At 42.9% G+C, this 14,448-nt stretch overlaps 1 protein-coding gene across 1 annotated transcript in view; it reads right to left on the minus strand.

Annotated features, from left to right (window-relative positions):
- CNTN3 (contactin 3) overlaps positions 1 to 12,729 on the minus strand; it is a 338,196-nt gene extending 325,467 nt beyond the window's left edge. The window contains exon 1 of the mRNA XM_059161515.1: positions 12,640 to 12,729. The gene's annotated coding sequence lies outside the window, so the exon portion shown is untranslated. The remainder of the gene's footprint in view (positions 1 to 12,639) is intronic.
- Positions 12,730 to 14,448: the final 1,719 nt, after the last annotated feature.

Genomic DNA, 14,448 nt, shown 5'->3' on the forward strand with positions numbered 1-14,448 from the left:
AGCCTCATTGGCAAAGTGTATTCTAACATGCTATGCTTTTTAAGAATTTGGGGGCAAAACATAAAAGCTCTTTACAGAGATTTTTACCTAAACCCATCTTCTTCCCGGTCTCCTATTCCTTGAGATTCACAACACGGCATGGCATCAGATCTGTCTCTATGCCTTAATCATATCCAACACTCTGCCCAAATCAGAGTCTTCCCTATCACAACTTACCACTCACCAAGTATCCCCTGAACCACACTGTCAGTGATAAGCATGGAAATGATTCACTGGTCCAAAATCCTGCCAGTCCACCTGTTACCAGGCATACAGACTGGGCTCAGACTTCTGGCCCTTCATACCTTGACGAGTCAGCTCAGCCTAGATGCATATGAAGCCTTCTCTATTCATTCTTCTTGACAGTTCAACCAGTCTCCTTTCATCCTTCCCCGCTCTGTTGTCCTTTGGCATATACTACACTTCTATTATTCTATAAATATATGTAAAATATATATAGTGAGTAATACGGACACCAACAGTAAAACCACTAGGCACAACAGGTGGAAAAACTATTTTGGGTTTTTTGTTTGTTTGTTTGTTTGTTTTAAGGGCCTGAGCTTAGTTTACGTATTTATTACAACAAATCCATACAAGACCAATATTCCAACTTTACAGATGAAGAAATTGAGGGTTAGGAGAACCAATTAATGTGCTCAATATCACAAACTATTACGTGGCAGACAACTTGTCTGGATTAAGAAGCAAAAGAATACACATTACCACTAGGCAAAACTTCCTGATATTTCCAAATACATAAGGAGTTCTTCCAGTTGGACTGAACGTTCTCGGAGAGCTTTCATTATATTTTCCAACTCTGTGTATTACTGAGCTTCACACAGGACTCCTTCACTTAGGCAGCAATTAGAGAGTTATAATTCATTCATAGGCAATAAAGTGACATTTTACATTTCCTGTGTTTAATCTGAAATGCAACTACAATCTAGAGGGCATTTACAATGCTTACTGGATATGAGGTTTGGTGGTATGGTAGATTGCATTATTGGCCCAAATTCTTCACCCTTCCTGTATCTATGCCCTTGGCCATGTGACTTTGCAATTCCTGCCATTAAGGGGCAGAGGATAGCTCCCGACCCTTGGCTTTGAGTTTGGCCATGTTCTCATTACAGCCAACACAATACAGCATTAAGTGACAGTATTCTAATGGTAGCCAAGATCTTTTACGCTTCCATTTGTCCTTGTACCTATGTAACTGGCATGAGAATCATTTCTACCAAGGAATTTATCCTTCAACTTATACGTCAAATTAGATGTGCGAACATCTCAGCCAGTCAGACCTGAACGTTGAGCAAAGACACCCAGCTGGGCCCAGCCAACAGCTGCCAACTCCCAAATGACCCATAAAAATACAAGCAAGCCCTCAGCACATCAACATATGATAGGACCTAGCAGAGGCTCTAATGTGTCCGTAATAGTTTGGGTCAATTTTTTGTACTTCTGCTGTAAGATGCAGAGACTATAATAAAATCATGGGCTTTCAGCCTTATTTCATAATTAGATAAGATTTAGGGGTATAATTCCTGTGGACAGGTGGAGTATAAAACACATACATGTGACTAAACATGTATTTTATGTGTAGGAGACCAAGAGAGGTAGATTATGATAGATTGTATTACTATTTGTAAACACCCACATTTCCTCTCTCTTCTTTATTGGCCCTGCTGTGACTTCTGGCCAATGAAATGTGAAAACAATCTGATACACGACCAGTCCTAGTCAATGATATAAATACTACTTTATAGTTCAAGTAGGCCTCTTAAGTTTCTGCCCTGGGCTGTGAAAATGTGTCCCAGATAAGGGCCTTTCTTAACCTGTGTTTCCTAGAAACAAAATCTAAGAAAGGTTTACTGAAGAATGCTCTCGAAAGAAAATGCCGTAGGGAAGTATAAAAAGGCATAGATATGGGGCACCTGGGTGGTTCAGTCAGCAGAGCATCTGACTCTTGATTTCGGTTCAGGTCATGGTCTCAGGGTTTTGAGACTGAGCCCCATGTCAGGCTCTGCACTGAGCATGCAAACCTGCTTGAGATTCTCTCTCTGTCTCTCTCTCTCCCTCTACCTCTCTCTCTCTCTTGGAAAAAGGAAAAACAGGGGCGCCGGGGTGGTTCAGTGGGTTAAGGCCTCTGCCTTCGGCTCAGGTTATGATCCCAGGGTCCTGGGATGGAGCCCCGCATCAGGCTCTCTGCTCAGCGGGGAGCCTGCTTCCTCCTCTCTCTCTGCCTGTCTCTGTGCCTGCTTGTGATCTCTCTGTCAAATAAATAAATAACACCTTTAAAAAAGAAAAGATAAAGAAAAAGGAAAAACAAACACAAACCAGCATGAGGAGGTGCCTGAAAACTTAAAAGTATTGCAACGGGGACCTCAGTTGGTCCTGGGGCTTTCTGGGGCAGGTATGGCCTTCAGAGTTGTCCTAAATGAAGGCAAAGGGACCAGGTTTTTGTGCTCAGGCATCAACCCATCATTGGCACCGGCACCAGCCAAGAAGAGGCATGGTCTTGTCTGGGAGGGTTCCCTCTGCAAAGGGCAGCTCCCCAGTGAGGGATGAACCTGTGAGCCATCAGCAGCTGATATACCAAGGGACACGGGTAGGTAAGTAAAACCCTAAATTGGTAGACCTGTACGGAGCTCCACAGTGCGTATACCACAATAACGGGACCTTCACACTAGAGCCCAGAATGAAAAGCCACATGGTCGGAGCAGGCACCCAGTCAACCAAGAGCACGGAAAAGACACAGGGTGGTGCACCTCGGACCCACAGCTTTCGGGGAACACAGGTGAGTAGTATCTATCTTCAGACAAATAGGGACAAATTTTCAGATGTCAATGGCTTCTTACCAAAGTAAAACTGATACATTTATAAAACAACAAAAAGAATTGATGTTACAGAACCTGTACTGGATCTTGTTGTGTGAGCCCGGAGCACAAAGGGGCTAGTTTATACACTTTTACTTCCCTGTCTGGGCCACTCTGGCGCCTCCCGCAGGCAGGGCAGGAGGGAAAATCTGGAAGGGCTCTGGGGCAGGGGTTGGGATACCCTGCCCGATTGGTGTGTCACCTTAGAACTCTGATTTCCCTTATTGTTAAGACTTTATGTTTTTAAAACATTTGCTTACATTTTTAAATTGGGTTTTTTTTTAAAGATTTATTTATTTATTTTAAAGAGAAAGAGACAGCATGAGTGGGAAGGGCAGAGGAATAGAAAGACAGAGACTCTCAAGCTGAGCCCACACTGAGCACAGAGCCTGATGTGGGGCTTGAGATCCCACTATCCTGAGGTCATCACCTGAGCTGAAATAAAGAGTCAGACCCTTAACCAAATGTGCCACTCAGGTGTCCCAATTATGTCTGTTTTTTTTTTTTTTTTTTTTAATTATAAAACATGCATGTGTTGCTGCTGCATAAACCACCCTAAAACTTAATTATTTAAACACAAATTATTTCCTGATGATTCTAAATTTGACCAGAGTTCAGCTTGGCGGTTTGTTTGCTAGTTTTGCCTGACGTCACTCATGTCATTTAGTCATCCAATGGCTTTACTGGGACTGCTGGCCTTCCATGACAGACTACCAGTTCTGACCATTAACTCATACGGGTTGTAGGTTCTGACTTTTCTTTACGTGGCCTCTCAATCTCTAAAAGGCGGGCCTGAACTTGTTTACATGGATGTTTCAGGGCAGGAAGAAAATAAAAACGTAAGTTCCACGGCCTTAAGGCTTAGGCTCAAAATTCACAGTAACACCACAATAGTTACTTTTTATTGCTTAAATTCAAAAGGCCAGCCCAGATACAATGGAGCAGAAAAGAGATTCCTTGCTTAAAGAGGACAGGAAGTCATCATGCAAAGTGCCAGGAAAGGTACTGTGGCTTTGCAAACAGTTTCCCACAGGGCTGATGTGTGCTCTATCTTTTTCTAAGGGTATTTGTCTCCGAAAATCAAATTTGATCAATTTTATAGTCACCTTCTCTGCTCCTGTTAAAACAAAACAAAACACAACACAACAAAACACCCTGCACACAAATCTATGTGATCTTTTCAATTAGAGACAATTGAAAACATTTACCCACTAGGGGTCAGTACAGAAGAGTCAAATCCAGAATATGACCCGAAAACAAGTCAGAAAACTTAAGAAAAGGAAGAGAAGGGAAAGGAGGATGAGGAGGAAGAGGAAGGATTGAACGAACTTTAAGTCACGTGGCATTTTCACCCAATGCACAATCCAAAATGCCTCCCCTTCGTTGGATTTTATTCCCTTCTGCTCTTCTGCTTGAAGGCTTGGGAAACATTTCTTACCTTATGAATTTTATGATTTGGTATTAATTCTATTCCTTCCTCCAGTTTCTGTCTTGGGTGGTACAGGTGTCTTTGTGTGTCTGGTCAAAATGTGGTGGGACGAAGAACAAGGGCGTAATCAGGATATTAAAAACCAAATGGAAGAAAAACATGAAGATTCAGGAGGAATATCCTGAAATTTCTAGAAAAAGGACAATAGATATTTCCAGGCAAGTCATAATGCAAAACCATTTACAGCAGCAGACAATTATGGCACTATTAGATTAAAAAGAGAAATGTCTAGATTCTACAATTTCCCATTACATGGAAATAAGCCCTCCACTTACAAGCATCTTCACAGAATTTGTGGTTTGTGTCAAATAAAACAAAACCCATGTATTGAGACCTGTTCTTTTTAAAAATGAATATTACCACATAGTGCCACAGAATCAATTCCACAGGGGTAATGTTTGTTTAATAGTGGTGAAATAATCCAATAAAGTAGTGCTAAAGGTAAACAAGTGTATCTTTCCATTGCACATGAGAAAAATGTTTTTCAATGGCAGGAGAAAGTGAGAAAGAAAAAATTTTGACCTACAAGCTTCAAATTTCAAAATTATACTGCTGATGCTGCACATAGCTCTTCGTTGTTTTTTTCTTAGCAAAACAGAAGAACTCCCAGCAAAGCTTCACTAAAAATAATCGAGAAATACGACAAACTGCCTAACATATAGAAATGTAAACTTTTTTTTTTTTTTTGGCAAAGGGAATGGAAAGGGGTAAGAGCGATGCTGTCTGCTGTCGCACACACCCGAATTTGGTACAGACGGGCCTTATCTGTATTCCAGAGCCTTCAGAATATTCACTGGAATTGGTAAGGACTGGAAATCAGCAACTTTTCCCCTGCTTTATATTCACAGAAGAGGCCAGCCGAAGTGAGTAGCAGCCATCAGATTAGATCACTAGCTATATTGTTCTGGTTGATTTTAATTGCCTAGAAAGGGTCATTACCATCTCCTGCAGTGTTATTTTAAAGAGTGACTATTTCTATGAAAGAACAAAAATGGACCATGAGTCTGTTAGTGTTAGAAAGTAGAAGGAACTATTCAGTAAGATCGTGGCCCTGGTGGCATTAAAGTGCTGTCCAAGTCTGATTACACTGACAAACAAACACACTTACCTGCAGAACTTTTTAAAAACTAATATGGAAAGTCAACACAGATTCCCAAACCGATGACCACAGAGAACCACCCAAATGTCACATCGTGCTTTATGAAATGCCAAGACTTCTGTTTCCATAGCAACTTTTACATATAGGCAACTCCAAGGTGAATGAGTTCATGATATTTAAGAGCAACAAGACAAACATTTGCATGGGAAAAGGTCTATGGAAGTAGAGTATTTGAAACCTGGAGGACTATTGCAAAATAATTACATCAGTGTATGCTTAACATGGAGAGTGCAGCTATCAGGATATTGGTTCTCTAAATTAAAATCCTAGATACATGATTCTATAGATGAGCTGAAATTGCGTACAGCTATACACACACTCATGTACTCAGGCTTAAAAATATAGTGGCAATTAGAAATAAGGTCTGTCGTCTTGTTAACAGTGATGCACCAATGTCAATTTCCTGGCTCTGATATCACACTACAGCAAATACGCAGTATCACCATAAGAGGAAGCTGGGTGAAGGATATACACACCTTCTTTGTGCCATGTTTACAACTTTCTTTGAGTGTAATTACTTTAAAATAAAAAGGGTAGGGGCAACTGGGAAGCTCAGTAGGTTAAGCATCTGCTTTCAGCTCGGGTCATGATCTTGGGGTCCTGGGATGGAGCCCGGCACTGTTGGACTCCCCGCTTAGCCAGGAGTCTGCTTCTCCCTCTTCCTCTTCCTCTTCCCTTCCTCTTATTCATGTGTGTGCACACTCCCTCTCTCAAATAAATAAATAATCTTAAAAAAAAAAAAAATAGGGTACCTGGGTGGCTCAGTCAGTTAAGGGTCTGCCTTCAGTTCAGGTCAGGATCCCCAGGTCTTGGGATCTGGCCCCACATCAAGCCCCCCATAGAGCCAGCAGGGAGCCTGCTACTCCCTCTCCCGTTCTCTTTCTAGCTCTGCTCCCTCTCTCTCTCTCAAATAAATAAAATCTTTAAAAAAAGAAAATCTTTAAAAAAATAAATAACTAAAATAAAATGTTTAAGAATATAAGTTACCAGATCTTTTCCCCACAAAGAACTCAGAAAGTCCTATAAGGACCAAGGAATTTCTGTTATTTCAAGCATAACAGTCAATGTTTCTAGAAAGTTCATAAATTGGGAAGTGGAGAAAAGGAAATGAAATATTGTCTGAGGTATAAAAGGGCTTTCTATTGAAGGACAATTGGTGAGACCATTTAATGCACATAAGGCAGCCCTTCCCCTCGTTTATAACTATGTAGCTATTTATAGTTTAGGAAGATGTGCTTTCGATTTGTGAAGCATTTAGTTGTTTCTTTCATAATGTTTTACTCTAATAAATAATGGATTTTGTGAATTCCAAATTATCCCCATTGCACTAAAATAAGCCACGTACATCAAAGACCAGCCGTCAGTACTGACTATAAGCTTAGGTATAAGCTTATACCTCTTTTAAGACATATGTTTGTCACAAAATCTTCTAAATTCAGACCATATCAAGATACCCACCATTGGCAAATTAATGACTTGTCACCCAGAGACTGTGCAAAATACAATAAAATCTTCACATTATACACTCAAAAATTTTAAGTCCAATAAAAAGAAACTCTAATGCAACTACCATAGAACTGCAGGTGAGTGAAACTGATCAGATCGTCCTCCTTTCATTCCACAAATACCAAAATCCTAATGGCTGTGCCATTCCACCCACAGACTATCAGGAAAGACAGATATTAAACAGCTGTACAATATCAATTAAATTCCTATCCATTCTCCGTCTAAAGAAAAAATTTTAAAATACCGTTGAGAGCAGAAAGCATGGGGCTCAAACCTAGTCTGGAGGACACTAAAGGCTTCCTAGGGGACTGATCTGTGGATATCACCCAGACAAATGGTAGGAATAGAATTAAAGAGCTTTCCTGGCACAAATAATAGGGAATTGAGGGTGGATAGGAGTTGAGATATGAATGAGGGGTTTGGAGTGGAAGCCATGGGTGTAGGAACCTTGAAGCCAAAAGGGTCATCGTGAGTATTCAAGAAAGTTTTTAAAAGCTCCTATAAATTAGAACTTCAAGTATGGGCAAGAAATAAAGGGAAGAAGTCTCACACAGACCGCATCAGTGGCATGTTTTTTCTCTAGGCAATGGGTGTCCAATGACACAAGGTTTCTGGCTCACGGATGAATGCAGCAGCATGTGTCAGAAAGTCTGGAGTAAGAAAGGCAGTGGGGCCGAAGGTGGTTTCTTAATCTGCTGCATTTAGGTAAGAAGTATAAAGGGTGTAAAATGCTTGAAACCTAGGCTGGTGCATAATCACTCGAATGAATGTCCTTGTATTTTTAATCAGTTGATCGGATTCAGGGACAAAAGAAGAGAATGGTACCAAAGACCACGGGTGCTATATGCCTTGAGGACCACAATGAGAATAAATCAAAGAAGAGGTCATCTCATCTGAAACCAGCTGGGAGGAAAAACGGTGAATCCCATTTTGACACAATGGGTTTGAAGTAGAAGATACCCGTGAGATCGAAGAGATCATGGGCAAGGTGACAGGACACTCTGTGAGGGGCGCCTGGGTGGCTCAGTGGGTTAGGGCCTCTGCCTTCGGCTTGGGTCGTGACATCATGGTCTCGGGGTCCCGGGATCGAGCCCCGCATCGGGATCTCTGCTCAGCAGTGGTCTGCTTCCCCCTCTCTCTGTCTCTGCCTGCCTCTCTGCCTACTTGTGGTCTCTGTCAAATAAATAAATAAATCTTTTTTAAAAAAGAACATTCTGTGACAAAGTCAGCTGCAGACCTCTGCTGAAATATGAGCATAACTAACTGGATCTTTGGTCATGGGGGTGCTCCAGCCAACATGTTGTGAAACTCGGCACCCTCCAAAGAAACTCCACTGTGAGCCAGATACTCTGAGGGAGCTGCTTTGCAATAGCGAGTAAAACAGATGTGGTAACTGATTGTGAGATGCTTACGGAATAGTAAACAAGAAAGCAGATAACGAATAGTTCCAAATTAATATAAGCGCTTTGGGGGATAGGAACAAAAAGTAACTAGCAGAGGGACCCTAATTAAAAGGAAGGAAATTAGAGAGCCCTCTTGTAGTAAATGATATTGAAATTGTGACAGAAGGGAATAGCAGTAGTCAAAAAAAAACTGTACCTCTGTGTGTGTGTGTGTGTGTGTGTGTAATGGGGGGGGGGGGGCGTAAAGGCTAGAACCGGCTACCAGGCAAAGGGACAAAATAGACCCTAAGGTAGAAAGAGGTCAACAAAACTGCAGACAATGAATAAATCCCATGAAGTTCCTGTTTCCAAAAGCATGGCATGAGATGATGCTGGAGGGACAGGTAATGTTTAAATCCTACATGGCTTTGTAGATGATATTTAATTGTTAATGCAACAGAAAATCATTTAAGTGCTTTGAGGAGACGTATATTAATTTAACTTACATTTAAGAAAAAGAGCTGCTCTGCCTGCAGTGCAGAGAGCAACTTGGGGGAAGAAGCAAGGAAGGAGGCAGAGAAACCAGTGTAGTTATCCTTGGGGAGAAGACAGGAACTTGGAACAGAGACGATGTATGTGGAGATGGAGAGAAGTGGGCAAATTTGAGAAATATGAGAATCCAAAGGACACACAAGATCTGAGCTGTACTAGTTCCCTAGAATCAGAGTATGTGAAGTACTGAAATGGTCCCAAGAATTCTTTGTCCCATAGACAATATAGGAACAGGCACAGTATCAGCAATACAATCAAAGTGGTTTTTGAATTACAGATTTCATCCCTTAACATCTGAGAGGCAATCAAAGTCAAGCAACTTAGAAAAATAAATGGGAAAAATTTGTTCTCCTGTTTCAGAACACAGAAAATTTACAATCTGAGTTATAAAGGCACCTAAAAGAGAGCTATGGAATTGTTGTAACATCTATAATCTATTACTCAGAATGACAATATGTCTGCAATAAGCAATCTGCATACTTTCTGAATTATCTTGTCCTACTTAATAAAATAGTCATTTTCCCCCACTTTTTGCAAGGCAGCTTCTTGCACAGTAAAGATTCTACAAATATTTACATTCCAAGTAGCAGAGCTGTTTGAGCTGCTATAAAGTTCTGCCAGCACTTCTATTACAAAACCTTATTTCTTGTTTATAACATGTACATAAAAGGAGAGAAATAAAAATGTACTATGAATTGAAACTTGGCATACAAAGTTTCAACTACAGAGCGAATTTCCCCTGCAGCAAATTCTCAAAACCAATGTCCCACTATATTTAGTAGATATTGGGGGGAGGGGAAGCAGTATAAATCGGAAAAAAACACTTAGTTGATTTGTTCCCGAGATTTTTACACAAATTAGATCTGAGACTGATATCTGTTATCCCTTAATTTCAAAGAAATGTTCTATCTTCAACTCTTCTGTGGCCAGCCCAACACTCAATCATTGCCAAGCATCTTTGCAAAAAGAAGAGTATCTAAGGCAGTAATATCAAGCTAAGAAAGGAAATGGTCTACTAGCATTAAGTGACTAATAAATACATTTTAAAACCACCGGTTCACCTCTGAAATGCTCATTTTCTAAAAGGCAAACTCCCTAAAATAAAAAAGGCTTAAAAATGAATCGGTGATGGTGATTGAATCAGAGCTAGCAAGAAAACATGCACAGCCTCCATTAACCCTCTTGCCATCGGAAGATCTCCCAGTGTATAAAGTTAACATTATTTTTCTAAAATACTTTATTAACGGATTGGAAAACACAGAGCACTGAACCAGCACCATGCACAGCCTAGTGATCTATAGATCTCGCAGTTTTAAAGGGGCAATTACATCTATATAACATTCCAGCACAAAACATCAAGAGTTAATGAGAACTTCAAGTTGCACATTTCAATTACACAGTAAAAACAAAGCTAGAAAATGTGTACTGAACGTGTGAGGAGTTAGGAACTTATAAAAGAGAAAGACACATATTTTGCTAGCAGAGCGAAGAGCCTATTAGTTTGTAATAACTAGGCATATATGAAATATGACAGTGATAAAACTGAACATACATCAACAATGGAAAGGCTACTGCTTGCTGTCTGTAGCTAATCTTTGCTCCAGCTGAAATTGCTCAGCACTTTGGTCCTATTAAATGTTTTGCTGCCATTTTAGTAAACAGTTGGGCTATCTGGTTGGGTTATGAAGGATACTTAAAAGTTAGAGTTCTGGAGAATGGACTTAATGGCTTCATGTCTTCAGGCTAACATTACTGATGTCCAGACAGTGCGTAGAACACGGGGCTGAATGTTATTGTCTGAAGCAGCCACTGCCTGAATCGATTACCCTGCAAATCAATTAGCCACTCTGGGTCGGTTATCCCACCTTCACACAGGAGGGCCACACATATGCATTCAGCTTCACCAGTTACCTAAAATAAACATGTGCAGCAATGTGCTCTATTTCCTTGATGGACACTGTCCCTTTTGAGGGCTCTCAAACTACATGTTGACTCTCAACTGACTTCAAGCAAGTAAGAATTCAAAGACCATTAATCCCTGAACCCACTATTTTTATAATTTGCAAGCACATATATTTCCATTAGCAAGGCTGCACCCTGTCAGATGTCTTCTGTGAGCCACACTTACAAGAACCTGTCCCATTGCAACCTGGCACATATTAGGCATTTTTGTAAATGCTGCTCAAATGGGTATGAATAGTAACCTACAGACAATTTCCTCCCTCATACCACACCCCACAAAGGGTTAAAAGCACAACCTGAGATGCCAGGTTACTGCAGCCAAAGTCATGATACTGTTAGTAAACACAACTAGCAAAGCAAAAGTAACACATTTGACTTTGGTATTGAGACATAATAGCTCTTTCAAAGGCAATTACTCCTTTCAATCACTGAAGGGCTCTGACTCATTGTTCTGATTAATTTCTGTTTTTAATCTATTTACAGATCAGGATTCTTTTTCAGCTAGTGTGATATTCATCTCTGTGGGGGTAAACAGAAGCCACAGCTTGTCCTCCTACTTTAAAAAACAAATATTCTTGCTTAATCATTTTTAAATTATTTCTGGATTTACCTACTCACCATATGAGCTGGGGTTTCTGACCTGGCTCCTGAACACTACACATCTCCCCTCTCCGTGTTGCTCTATCTAGCTCTGTTTCCCCACATCATGGTTTGAGGAGAACAAACTGACCACCCCTTTTCCAGAGCTGACGGTCCTCCTCCCCTTGGCTTAAACCAGAGATTGACTCTCTTTACCATAGCGGGTACCGTTCGTTATTAAATCATTCCTCTGGGCACATCTCCTTGTTGTAAATCATTAAGCAGATGCAATACAGAGGACACACGGATTGGCGAGTCGCGCGGGGCTCTGCACTAGCACAGCCCAAAAGCTGTTCGTTCATTTCAATCAGCCAAAAAATTTTCTAATGGTGCTGTGACTTTGGGGTATCCTGTTGGCACTTCCTGGTTTTCCGTCCCTAATATTCTGTTACCTGCTTGGCTAGCTTCGCAGGGCTCCTTAGAAAAGGGAAAAGCAGCCAAGACCAGGTCCGAGCTCAAGAAACCTGGACTCCAGCCCATTCCAGAAAAAAACCTGACAAATAAACGCAGCAGATCCTGTCCAAGGCTGCAGATTTGAAAGTGGAAAGAGAAGAGAATGCAGCTGGGAAAACTTGATCCCTAATCGAAGAATCCTCTGCCCTGGTTTTCTCAGAGCAGGGGACGAGGGAGGAGTTTCTGGCAAAAGGCTATCCCAATCACCCCCGTCCCCCGTCTCCTGCACCATGAAGCTAGGATTCATCTTCAGCACTGCCTCGGTTCACAACTTTCTTTTTTTCCAACTTCACTAGCCAAATCCGCTGCGCGAAGGGTTGGCCGGAGGGACCCACCTCGCATTTCCCCACGCTGGAGATGGGGATGCAAAGTCTGAAAACCAATCCTCGCCCAAGAAGGAAAAAATATCTCCCCAGAGCAAATCTGCTGCGAGACACATTTTTTATTCTAGACCCGTCGGGCGCACATCCCCGCAAACAAACTTTAGGGCACGGAGCCTTGAAGCCAGTGCGTAAAGTTTGCCCGGGCAGGTGGCTCGTCGCAGTGCCCCGAGCCCGCGCAAGGAGCCGGGCATCCCTGACTTACCTGGTTCCTGCAGCTCACAAGACGCCCGCTCTGCCTGCCCGCTCGCCCGCCCGCCGGCCGCGGTTCTCCGGCGCCTGGGGGGCCGCCGTGCGCGCCCGCAAGAGCCGCCGCCGCCGCGCTCCGGTCCGCGCCGTTCCTAGCCGAGTCCCCGGCGCCCGCCCGCCGCCGCCGCCGCTACCAGTACCGCCGCGCGCCAGGCTGCTGTGGCTGCCGCCGGCGCCGAGCGAGCGCTGCCTGCGCCTCCGCCGCCCAGGCTCCGGCTCCAGCGCGGGCACTGAAGGGAGGGGAGTGGGGGCGGGAGGGAGGGGCGGGGAGCGCGGCGGAGCAGCCAACGGGGTCCCGCGCCTCGCGCCGGCGGCGCCCCCCCGCGTCTCCGCGCCGGCCGGGAGCCGGCGCAGCCCTGCGCTCTGCCGCGTGCGCCCACGTGTGTCCGGCCTCCGCAGGGCCCTGGGCGGCGGCGCGGGATGGGGCGGCGGTCAGCGTGTCACCGCTTGGTGGCCTCGTGTGCGCACAGCTGGGGCCCGGGGAGCACGGGGTTAAAGGTAGGAATTCCACTTCTAGGAAAGCCTCCTGCAGCTGCGCTCCCACAAGTGTGCAGAGATTGCCAATTTAATATTAAAGCGGATAATTATTAAAGGTTTGCTATGTACCAGGTAGTGGACTGCGCAATTTAAGGGAATTAGTTCATGGCGTCCCCAGAGCAACCCTGAATCTATTATTATTCCCTGACTTAATGATGAGGAAATTAATTTGCCTAAGGCCTCAATGAGTCAGTTATAAGAATAATCACAATTGTATTCTGACAAGGACCCTGTGAGGTGCGTCTTATTTTATTTGACTGTGTCCGTGCAGGCAATGGTTGGTTGGAGAACCTGGACTTTGAGTGAAAGCCTGTTGAAGTCCTAAGTCGTTTTGAATAGCTAAGCGGGACTTACTTCCAGTACTGGCCAAAGGTTGTTCAGTGAGCTTTACACGTAATTGAAAAACAATTGAAAACAACCTAACTGTCCATCATTAAGAGAGTTTAATTAAAATATAGTGGAATGCATTGCAATATAATGCAGCACTTTTAGAGAGGAAGGTACATTTATTACCAGTGGCATGGAGTGACCTTCAGGAAGTATATTGTTAGGAGAAAAGTTGGTTCAGGAAAGGTATTTGCAGTTTTTGTGCTTGTATGCATGTCTATGTATGCATATTTATGCATTCACAGTTTCTAGAAGGATGTCCTAGGATTCTGTTAACAATACTCCTTGTGAGTAAGACTGTAATTGGGGCCAAATCTTATAATTCTTTGACATTGTTTTAAAAAGTTACCACAAGTTTACTTTCCCTTTATGGTAGAAACAAAATCTGTCATGTTTGTTTAATTGGGCTTAATAAATTCACGGCTCCGTCTCCTCTTCTCTCCCTGTGATTCCTTCTGTCAGGAACAAAATTCATCAAGGGCAACACCCTGGGGAATGGGGAGCTGAGAGGAGGTTTTAAGGGGAACAGCTGTTTCAGCTGCTCTTTCTCATTCCTGCTCATTTCCCCCCAAAATAAGTATCCTTCCTAAGGCCACTGCAATTCAGAAAAGAATTTGAATGGTTGAGAAAACTCTCAGTAAGGAAGTTTAAAAGATGAGAGGCAGAGCCTAGGACCTGAAGGTGCAGGGAAGTGTTCCCTACAATAAACCCAGCAAGCAGGGCACCTGTCCTTCTCACTGGTAGGCAGAAACTGTGTCAAAGGCTTGAGCAAAGCAGGGTTTACCCCAGAACTACTTGAACAGTGATGCTGTCTCTCCCCATGAGTACACAGCGGGGACCT

Source organism: Mustela lutreola, chromosome 2 (genome assembly GCF_030435805.1).
Source record: "Mustela lutreola isolate mMusLut2 chromosome 2, mMusLut2.pri, whole genome shotgun sequence".
Lineage (NCBI taxonomy): Eukaryota > Metazoa > Chordata > Mammalia > Carnivora > Mustelidae > Mustela > Mustela lutreola.